At 39.8% G+C, this 11829-nt stretch overlaps 1 long non-coding RNA gene across 1 annotated transcript; it reads right to left on the bottom strand.

The window, feature by feature from the left end:
- Positions 1 to 1093: 1093 nt before the first annotated feature.
- Positions 1094 to 10049, bottom strand: LOC124965032 (uncharacterized). Its single transcript, XR_007105057.1, has 3 exons — positions 9965 to 10049; positions 5159 to 5195; positions 1094 to 1871 (listed from the first exon to the last, which is right to left on the bottom strand). It is a non-coding gene; the product is annotated as an uncharacterized LOC124965032 (long non-coding RNA).
- Between the last annotated feature and the right edge of the window lie 1780 nt (positions 10050 to 11829).

Here is an 11829-nt window from a genome sequence, read left to right as displayed (position 1 = left end):
TAGAACCTTACAAGACATGTCATGGATGCAGGTGAGAGACTGCAGCTCTGCAAGGGAGGGAGATGAAGCAAGGGTGATAATAGGCAGGATTGGAGGATTGAAGAAGTTCTCACCAGGATTACATAGTCTCTGGCAGCCATGTGGAAGATGGATTAGAGAGGGGTTGCTGGAACATTCGAGACAGATTTAGAAAGGAGAGATATCTTAAAAAGAAGAGCTAGTTTTGTCTGGTTCTCACTCTAGGAAGCCAGAGTGGGTTCTTCCTTCTAAAGCTGGTCTCCACCTACCTCACACTGGAGGTCATGAATGATGCCCTCCCTAGAACCAAACCTACCCCAAGACATGGTTGCCTCCCCTTACCACCTATTTTGGCCTCTGTACAAGGACTGTGGCACTCAATGAAGCATTCTCAACTATGGATTGTTAATATTGTCTTTCCAGTTAGGTGATCATGACCTTCTGAAACATCACTGAATTGGGCTGCTCTGTTCTGACAGCTGGTTCTCCAACTCCTCCCTGCCAATTTTGGGCTAAGATGGTGGAGGGTAGAGGTGGCAATAGGTAAGATAAAAAGACAATAAAGGCTCTTTGGGGCAGATGGGAAGTGCCAATCGCAGTACGAGAGATGGAGGTCTTTGTTTCTCAACTAGTTGGTGGCATAATGAATGCAAGGAGTTTGAATCTCAGTTTCCCTATCTAATAGCTATGTTACCTTAGGCAAGTTACCTACCAAGTCTGTGCTTCAATTTCCTTACTTATAAAGTGATGATGATGTTGGTGATAGCAAAAGAACCCACCTCTTGAGAGCATTTAATTAATTTATTTATCTTTATTTGTTCAAGTATTTTTTTAGATGTTGATGAACCTTTTATTTTATTCATTTATTTATATGCAGTGCTGAGAATTGAACCCAGTGCTTCACACATGCTAAGCAAGTGCTCTACCACTGAGCCAAAACCCCAACTGACACTTTTTTTTTTTTTTTTTTTTTTTTTTTTTGTACCAGGGATTGAATTCAGGGACACTCAACCAACTGAGCCACATCACCAGTCCTTTTTTGTATTTTATTTAGTGACAGCGTCTCACTGAGTTGTTTAGGGCCTCACTAACTTGCTGAGGCTGGCTTTGAACTCACTATTCTCTGGCCTCAGCCTCCAGAGCTGCTGGGATTATAGGCATGCCCCACTGTACCTAGCTTCAGAGCATTTCTTAAAGGTCTTAGTAGGACAATGCCTGCCTTGAGGTAAGGGCTCCATGATAAGTATTCGTTATTATTAGGGCTCAAGGATAAGTATTCATCATTATAAGTGATACAGGATAAAAAAGAGACAAATGTTTTCTCTGGCTGAGATGGAAAACAGTGGTTTAAATGTATGTGCTAATAATGTTTATGAAATATTTAGATATATCAAATATCAGAAGAGTAAAAAGAATTATTAAGCCTACCTGCAGTACTATTAATAATTGCAGGGAATTAGATATCTAGGTGAAAGTTCACAGGGGAATGTATGCCACTGCAAACACAAACCAGAGCAAAGTTCAAAGCTAGACAGCATGGCTGTTATTCATCCATCTGATCATAAGACCAGTGAACCTTTTAGCACCATGAGGTGAATGTAGAATTTTAACAGGAAATGACTCAAATCTAGAGCAAAGTTCCCACAATGAAAAGTTACGCAAGACAAAACGATCCGTGTGGAGTATCACACATGATGAGATGATGTGTTGCACAAGATGCTAGTGTGCAGTCAAGCTTTGCAGCAGTCAGATGGTTTTCCTTCAGGAACACTTTTCCACTTGCCCCAGATGGACAATTTCAGATGGACAATTTCACCTTCTGGGCAACTTCCCAAAGTACATTTACTGTAAACCTATAAGTAAAAAAAAAAAAACTTGCTCAAGTGTTCTGAGTTCATCATTCTCCTATCTTAGACTACTGTCAGAGTCATCCAAGGGTGGATGAAGTTCCCAGAGAAGATTGCCTGAGGAGACTGAATATTTCTGAACTCCACAGGAATTCAGGAGTGGCTTCACCCATGGTTGGAAGCTAAGTTCACAGGGTTAAAGTGCAAAATATGCTAATAAAATTGAGAAGAGTTAAGAATCATCTCAAAGCAACTAATGATGTACTGAGCAGTGTGGTGTAGAGTATAAGTGGCTTAAAAGTCAGGCAGATCTGTTGTAACACCAGCTTTCACCTTTGCAAAATGGCTACGTACAGCCAGGCACAGAGGCACTTGGCTATAATCCCAGCAACTCTGGAGGCTGAGGCAGGACTGCAAGTTCAAGGCCAGTCGGTGTAACTTAGTGAGACCCTGTCTCAAAATAAGAAATAAATAAAGGGCTAGGGATATAGCTCAGTGGTAGAGAGCTCCTGGATTCAATCATCAGTATCAAAATAAATACATAATATATTTATCCTACTGTGCTATAGAACACTGGAACTAATTTCTCCTATTTAACTGTATTTGGGATGAGGTATTAGGGACAGAACCCAGGAGCATTTTACCACTGAGCCACATTCCTATCCCTTTTCATGTTTTATTTTGAGACAGGTTCTCACTAAGTTACTGAAGTTCTCTCCAAGTTGCTGAGGCTGGCCTTGAACCTGTGATCCTCCTGTCTCAGTCTCCCCAGTTGCTGGGTTTACCCATGTATGCCACTACATCTAGATCAAACTGTATTTTAGTACCTGTTATCCAGTCTCTCTCTATTCCCACTGCGTCCTACCCTTCCTAGCCTCTGGTGACCACTGTGCCTCTGGAGACTATGATTCTACTTTCTCTGTTTTTATCCTTTTTAGCTTCCACATGTGAGTGAGAATATGCAGTTTTTGTGTTTCTGAGACTGGCTTATTTTACTTGACATAATGTCCTTCGGTTCTATCTATGTCACCACAAATGACAGGACTTCATCCTTTTTTATGGTTGAATATTCTACTATGTGTATATACCATAGTTTCCTTATCCATCCATTGACCACCACCTCGTTGAACTCCATTCCTTGGCTACAATGAATACTGCTGCAATAAACACAATGAACATGTGAGTGCAGCAATCACTTCTACACACCAACTTTGTGTCCTATGGATACTTACTGTGACTTTTAGATCATGAATGTCCTGAAAAGGCCCCTATGGTTGCCAGTCTGTGGCACTACTAGGAGTTCCAGGAACCTTTAGGAGGCAGGGCCTAGAGGAAGGAAGTTTGGTCCTTGTGGGGGAGGTGCCTTTAAAGGAGATATTAGGATTCTGGCTTCTTTCTCTTTCTCTCTTTGCTTCCCAGCTACCATCAGGTGAGCATCTTTATTCCACCATGCTGTCCTGCCATGATGTACTAGGCTACCACAGGCCCAAACCAGCAGAACCAAGTGACCGTGAACTGAAATATCAGGAACCCTGAGCCAAAATAAATCTTTCCTCCTTATAAATTGATTATCTGAGATATTTTGTCACTGCAATGGAAATCTAACACATAAATTCAATAGTAGTTTTGCTGGATCATCTGGTAGTTCTCTTTTTAATGTGATAAAGAAACTCCACACTGTTGTCTATAATGGCTATGTTAATTTGCATTTCTACCAACAGTGTATACGGGTTCCCCTTTCTCTGCAACCTCTCAAACATTTCTTTTTTGCTTTTTTGTAGAACTGGGAGTTGGGGATTGATCCCAGGGCCTCGCTCATATTAAGCAAGCACTCTACCACTGAGCTTTTCTATAATTTTATTTTGAGACAGGGTCTCACTAAGTTACCCAGGCTGGCCTCAAATTTGCAGTCCTTTTGCTTTAGCCTCCCAAGTCACTGGGATCACAGGTATGCGCCCCTGTATATGGCTTGGCGTGCATTTCTTTTATTATGAAGGAGATTAGAATTTTTTTCCAGAATGGGAGAAAAGGGTTTGTAAACAAACACAGTACAAAACCACTGTGATAGTCAGGCATGGTGGTGCATGCCTATAATCCTAACAACTCAGGAGGCTGAGGCAGGAAAATCAAAAGTTCGAGGCCAGTCTCAGCAATTTAGTGAGACCTTGTCTCAAAATTTAAAAAGGAAAAAAGGACTGTGGATGGAGCTCAGTTGGTAGAGTGCCACTGGCTTCAATCTCCAACACCAAAAAAATAAGACAAAACCACTGTGACAAAACCTTCTTTTATGCCCAGTGCAGTGGTACACACCTGTAATCTCAGTGACTTGGGAGGCTGAGATAAGAGAATCACAAGTTTGAGGTCAGCCTCAACAATTTTGCGATGTCCTAAGCAACTTAGCCAGACCCTATCTCAAAATAAAAAATAAAAAGAACTGGAGCTGTGGCTCAATGGTTAAGCAACTCTGAGTTCAGTTCCTGATACCAAAAAATTTTTAAATAATAATAATTTTAAAAAGCAGTGGGGATGCAGCTCAGTGGTGAAGCACCCCTGGGTGCCTTGGGTTAGGAAGGAAGGTCAGCGAAGTCTCTGCATATGAGCCACATCCTCTGCAGATGAAGGTTGTTTGGCGACTCTGCCATGGAGTACATTGATCCTCATGTGTAATATGTCAAATGCTGGACAATTAGACATTGACTTAAATGACAAAATGAAGACATTTGGAGAACACATTTTTCTGGATGGCTGAGGAGACTTTTAGTTATATTAAGAAAGACACTGGCAAACAAATATTAGTACACGACAAAGAAAACCACAGATTCAGATGTGGAACTGGGTCAGCCCTAGAGCACCTAGCAGGAGCTTGGTAAAGTTCACCTGGTTTCTTCCATTTTCTAGATGTTGAGCGACCTCTAATGGCCAAACAGGGAAAAAAAGTCTACAACGCATTTATTTTTATTTGTTCTTTTTAGTTTTACATGACAGTAGAATTCATTTTGATATATTTGTAAAAGCATGTAATATATCTTATTCTAATTAGGATCCCAGTCTTGTGAATGTATATGATCCTGAGATTCACTGTGATGTATCCATATATGTACATAGAAACGTTAAGTCAGATTCATTCAACTCTCTTTTCCTATCCCATCCTGCCTCCCTTCTCTTCATTCCCCTTTGTCTAATCTACTGAACGTCTATTCTTTCCCCTCCCAGACTTGTTGAGGATTAGCATCCACATATCAGAAGTAGTCATGTTTAAGAAACCACATATGCAATTTTAAAAAAAAGCTTACCTTCAGATTTGTGGAAAGACTGAGTTTTATTTCTTCCCTATGAAAAAAAAAAAAAGAGGAAAACTGAATAAAATAAAGGTGATTAATTCGTGTGCTCAGATACACTGAATGAAACAGGGGAGACCCGGACGCAGTGGCGTACACTTGTAATCCCAGTGACTCTGGAGGTTGAGGGAGGAGGATTGTAAGTTCAAAGCCAGGGTCAGCAATTTAGCGAGGCTCTAAACAACTCAGTGAGACCCTGTCTCTAAATAAAATGTATAAAAGTGCTGGGAATGTGGCTCAGTGGGTAAGCACCTCTGGATTCAGTCCCCATTACCAAAAAAGAAGAAGAAAGAAAGAAAGGGGGGGTGGAATGATAGAATTAGAAGAGACCTTAAAATTCAATCTCCTCATTTTGTCGATGAGGAAATTCACTCCCAGAGAGAAATAATCATCCAAAAGCCACACAGCTAGAGAGTTAGTAATGCTCTGATATAGTTATGATTTTACTACAATAAATAGGAGAATAGTGACTATTTACCCTTACGTTTGTAAAGCACAGAGGAAAAAGATAAATACTTTCTAGAACCAGGAATGTGACTCAGTGGTAGATCTCTTGCCTAGTAGGTGCATGCTTTGGGTTTAATTTACAGTGGGAAGAGAGGAGATAAATACTTTCTTTCATTTATTTATTTACTTATTTGGTTCTTATTTTTGTGTGGGTTTTTAATTATTATTTTGTAGGATACTTTTTAATTATACTAAAACCCATGAATTTATAATTGATGGAATTCATGGTACTCAATGTCTACAATATTTAAGATATTGTAGTCAGTTACTAGCCATTAGGTTCCTGGCATAGGATATTTGATTTTTTTAGACCAGTAGAGGACTAAAACAGGAATGTTCCTGCAATGCCAAACTATATTTCAAAAATCCCACTCAAAGTTTTGACCTTTATAACCTAAGAATTGCTTTCTTGGTTTTTGTCACATCTCACAAGAGGCCGAAGTGGAGTAGGAGATGAGTATCAAATCACATCATTTTTGTAAATGGGACACAATACCTTTATTTTGTTTGTTATTTCCACAATCCCACTGTGCTGGGGACTCGAACCCAGGCCTCCAGCATGAGAGGCAGGCACTCTACCAGGTGGGCTATACGGCCTGCACTGGGACACAATACCTTTATTTTATTTATTTTTACATGGTGCTGAGATTCGAACCCAGTGCCTCACACATGCTAAGCAAGTACTCTACCACTGAGCCACAACCACAGCCCAAGCCACATAACTTAATTAGCCAACCCTTAAATGCTTACTGATCCCCTTAATATGTGCACCATCAAAGGGACTGGGCACAGTGGCACATGCCTATAAACTCAACAGCTAAGGAAGATGACTCAGGACAACCACAGGTTTGGGACCAGCCTGGGAAACTTGGTGAAACACAGTCTCAAAATTAAAAAATAAAAAGATTAGGGATGTAACTCAGTGATAGAGCACCCCTGGGTTCAATACCTTGTACCAGTGGAGGCAGGGAGGGATTGTAGGGGACACAACACTATACAAATCAGAGAACAAGTCACGGGAACTCAATTCCCTAACCCATGATCTGAGTTAAATCAAAAGCAGCTTTGAAGAGGAAAGGAAGTTACAGCAATACAACAACCACCCTGGGAGATATATTTACTCATTGACTTTTTCTTTTTTTTTTTTTTTTTCTTTGAGCATCTACTATGCAGTAGTGCTACAGACTACAGAGATCAAGACCCAACTTTCATGGAACTTATAACCTGGTAAATATACACTAACAAGTGTGAGAAGTGTGTTATGATTTGGGGGATGAAGGGTGTCCCCCAAAAGCTCACACGTGAGACAATGCAGGAAGGTTCAGAGGAGAAATGATTGGGTTATAAGAGTATTAACCCAATCAGTAAATTAATCCCTAATGGGATTAATTGAAGTAGTAGGGTGTGGCCGGAGGAGGTAGGAATTGGAGTATGGCTATGAGGTAAATATTTTATAGCTGAAGAGCGGAATCTCTCTCTCTGCTTCCTGATTATGCAAGCTGCTTCCCTCTGCCACTCTCTTCCGACATGATGTTCTGCCTCACCTCAAGCCCTGAGGAATGGAGTCAGCCTTCTATGGACTAACACCTCTGAAACCGTGAGCCCTCAAATAAACCTTTCCAACTCTATAATTGTGCTGGTCAGATCATTTAGTCACAGCAGTGAAAAAGTTGACTAAAACAAAGTGCTACAAAAAAAGGAAGTTCCTGGGGCTTTAATTATATAAAGCAGCCATTATTTGAGTACTTGCTACATACCATGCACTATTCTGAGCCCTTAGCACATATTAAATTCTTTAATCCTTGCACAAATTCTATAATAAAGATTCTTTATCCCCATTGTATAGATGAGCAGATTGAGAACTGGAGAGGTTCCTCCCGCCCTGCAGTAAGGGGTATCGAACCCAAGGCCTTGGGCTTGCTAAACTTGTCCTCTACCACTGAACTACACCCCAGTCGTAAAGAGATTTTTTACTTGCTCAAGGTTAGAGTTTCATAAGTGGCTGTGTATCCTTGAAGAAAATGAAAGTATCAAGAGGATTTAATCCAGGCTGGGGTTGTGACTCAGTGGTAAAGCACTTGCCTAGCATATGTGAGGCACTGGTTCGATCCTTAGCACATGAAAATAAATAAATAAAATAAAGGTATTGTGTCTATCTACAGCTAAAAATATTAGAAAAAAGAAAAAGGATTTAACCTGGTCAGAAGAAAGAGTGTAAGTAATGAAGAAGCATGATTACTACCCATCCAAAGGTTGACTGCATTTAGTACTGCTGAGGTCCGGATCCATGTGTGTCATTTCCATGTGGATGGCCCAGAGACATCTTAAAATCAACACATCCAAAGTCAGATTTTTCCTTTCTAACTGTTATTCCTATGCTTTTTACCTTAGTAAATATACTAATCTTCACACAGTTTAAGGTGAAAACTAGGCATTAATTTTCCTCAACATTGATTTTGAACATGGGCAAACACCAACACATGAAGAAGGCAAAACAAAAAATGAAAAAAATTAACAAAACAAAACAAAAAAATCTCTTCATATTATTATTAAAATAGTTTTGTTCTTGAAGTCTCTCCTGAAAGTTATAGAAGATCTCCTGGGTCCATAGGCCACCCTTTTAAAACAAATATTTTAGGTTGGTGAGGTGGCTCAGTGGTAGAGTGATTGCCTAGCAGGTATAAGGCCCTGGGTTTAATCCCCAGCACAGAAAAAAAAAAAAAAAAAAAAAGGTAGTGGGGGGTGGGAAAAAAACAAACTGCTGTCCTAGTATTGATTGTTTTTAAAATTTTATTTATTTGAATCATGCGCATGTGTGTGTTGGTGATGGTGGTAGGGATCAAACCCAGGGTCTGAAATATTTCCAATAGAAAGTCTTACTTTTTTCTTCTGTGGTACTGGGGATTAAACTCAGGGGTACTCAGCCCCTGAGCCATATCCCCAGCCCTTTTATTTTGAGACTAGGTCTCTGTTGCTTAGGGCCTCCCTAAGTTGCTGAGGCTGGCTTTGAATTTGGATTTTCCTGCCTCAGCCTCTGGGATTACAGGTGATACTAATAGTATTACTTTAAACCCCCACCTGCTGCTTATAGGCCACCTATTTTTAACCACTTACATCAAAAATAACTATTATCAAGTATTTTTACTTTTGTTACCTGGACATTGGAAAACAGTAAAAGACCTTTCTATCTTGAGTGATCAAGGAAGATTTCACCCAGTAACAATATTGAATTGGTCCTTAAATATAGGTAATGCGTACAAGACAATTCAAAAATGGGAAACTTTTTGGCATATCTGAGGAAAAAAGACCAGTAAGTCAAAACAGGCAGGTGAAATGGAGCTGCTTAAGTCAGCCTAGGAAAGTGAAACCTAGGAATTGAGGCCAGACGTTCCAAGGCCTGGAATACAAGGTGAAGGAATTTAATACACAAGCATTATGCTGAAGTGTTTAAACACAGGCATAACAGAGTGACATACTAAAAGCAAGTCTCTAGGAAAATCCATTAAGGACAAATTTCTGGCACTTGACAAGTCACTGTGCATTTATCCTGGCTGGTTTTCTATACTATCCTTGGAATGCAATAACTATGGTAAAATGTAGCCAATGCCTAAAGAATTATCACTTCAGACTGGCATGCTATAATCCCAGTGATTTGGGAGGCTGAGACAGAAGGATCACAAGTATGAGGCCAGCCTCAGCAACCTAATGAGATCCAGTCTCAAAATAAAAAAAAATAAAATAAAATGCACTAGGGATGAAGTTCACACCCCTAGATTCAATTCCCTGCACCACAAAAATTAATTAGTTAATTCAATGGAGGTAAGCATCCAGATCTATATCTGGTGAAGGAAAGCTCCAACAAATTGTGAAGATGTGTGATCTTTTCCAAATCTAGAGAAATGGCTACTGAATATTGATGACTTCATATTCCCAGCTAGGATAAAATTATCCCTGTTGGTAGGAATGGAGTTAGTGTGGAAAGACTGTGTTCAGTAATCTGTGAAGCATGGAAACGTTTTTTCCATTCTTGGTGTGCAACCAGATTGTTGGCCTTCTTCAGTGAGGCAGGCCCAGACAAAATCTCAGCAGGCACTTCTGGACAGCATTTCTGCACTAAAGAAATTAGGTCAAAGAGAAAATCCAGAGCAGTCTGAAGATGGGAGGGAAAAAACAAAAAAACAAAAAAAAACCCTGTAATGCAACAGAAAACCAGTGAGCAGGGAGGGGGTGCGGGGTGCAAGGAACACATCTCACCTGCTTTATTTGTTCTGGTGAAGGCTGGTGGCTTGTCACATGAACCTCAGCCCTTCCTGTTCTGGGCAGCTGCCTTCTTAGTCACTGCAAGCAGTAGGGGAGGGCCCTCTAATATCAGGGAGCAAAATCACCATGTGACTCCTAGTTGAGGCCTTCATGCCAGGCCAGTTTAAAAATTAAAGAGTTACTACATGGAAGAGCAACTGCGTCGTTGTGGATTCTCATGTACTTTAAGAAATTCTTTAATCTGGTTTGTCTATGACCGTAAATTAGGAGAACGCACACACACACACAAAATGAGCTGGTAAGTAGAATTCACATCTGCTAAGTGAGAACTGGTGCCAGTCCTATTAGTCACTAAGATCATTTAAGGGTGGAGTGTGCAACTGGGGTAAAATTTAAACCAAATGCAATACTTCCTTGTAACATTTGGAGTTTCCTAAGAAATCTTTAAAGTGAATATCTAGAAAGTCCAGTAAGCAAATACTATATTTAGAAAAGCCAGTCTTTACTTTTCTCTTTCAAATATCCTCAGCTGTTGGGGAACATTGTTGGATAGACTATGCTCTATAAATTAAGCTTTTTCTATTAATCAGGTTTAAATTGTAAAATATGCCCCCAAATTTTATGACTTTTGGTCCTTAAACTGAGACATTCAAGTACCACTCCATTATGTGCATATATGAATATGGCACAATGAATCCCACTATTTTATGTAATTATAATACACCAATAAAGGACAAATTTTTTAAAAAGTACTCCAAGTAACAGAAACAACTGTGAGATGTAATTTAGTCAAACTTGAGTCCTGACTATTTCCCTTAACCCAATGCCTGGTTGCAAGAAAGTGTTCAATAAGGAGCTGGGGAGGTAGCTCAATAGTAGAGCTCTTACTCAGACCTCAGAAGGCCCTGATTCCGTCCCTAGCAACACACACACAACACACACACACACACACACACACACACACGAGTGTAAAAGTGTTCAACAAGGATTTTAAACTGCATGATCATTTAATAATTATACAATGATTAACTTCACTGAGCCCTTGTTTTAAAAATTATAATTATTGCCGGGTGTGGTAGCACACACCTGTAATCCCATCAGCTCAGGAGGCTGAGGCGGGAGGATTGCAAGTTCAGAGCCAACCTCAGTATCTTAGTGAGAACCTGTCTTAAAATAAGCAACTTAGCGAGAACCTGTCTTAAAATATATATGTATATGTAAAAAAAACAAGCTGGGGATATGGTTCAGTGGTTAAGTCCCACTGGCACACACACAAAAAAATTAGAATTATTAATGCTATTCATTGCACAAATTTATAAGATTCACTATATTTCCATGTACGTATACATTGCATATTGATCATGTCCATCCACCTTGTTTTCTTTGATGCTGAGCATTGAACCGAGGGGTGCTTAACCACTGAGCAACATCCCCGGATCTTTAAAAAAATTTTTATTCCACTTTAATTTTGAACTTTGTTTTGTTCTTTTTAGTTATACGTGACAGGATGTATTTTGACCTATCATATATACATGGAGTATAACTTCCCATTCTTGTGGTTGTTCATGATGTGGAGTTACACTGGTCTTGTATTCATATATGAACATAGAAAAGTTATGTCTGATTCATTCTACTGTCTTTCCCATTCTCATCCCCTCTCCCTTTCCCACATACTCCCTGTCCCAATCCAGTGAACCTACACCCACCACCCACTATCACTATTGTAAGTCAGCTTCCACATATCAGAAAGAACATTAGGCCTTTGGTATTTGGGGATTGGCTTATTTCACTTAACATGATAGCCTCCAGTTCCATCCATTTACCTGCAAATGCCATAATTTCATTCTTCTTTATGGCTG

The sequence above is a fragment of the Sciurus carolinensis genome, chromosome 14, assembly GCF_902686445.1.
Source record: "Sciurus carolinensis chromosome 14, mSciCar1.2, whole genome shotgun sequence".
In the NCBI taxonomy this organism is placed as follows: Eukaryota; Metazoa; Chordata; class Mammalia; order Rodentia; family Sciuridae; genus Sciurus; species Sciurus carolinensis.
The sequence above is the reverse complement of the archived record's forward strand: the minus strand, read 5'-3'. Positions and strand labels throughout refer to the sequence as shown.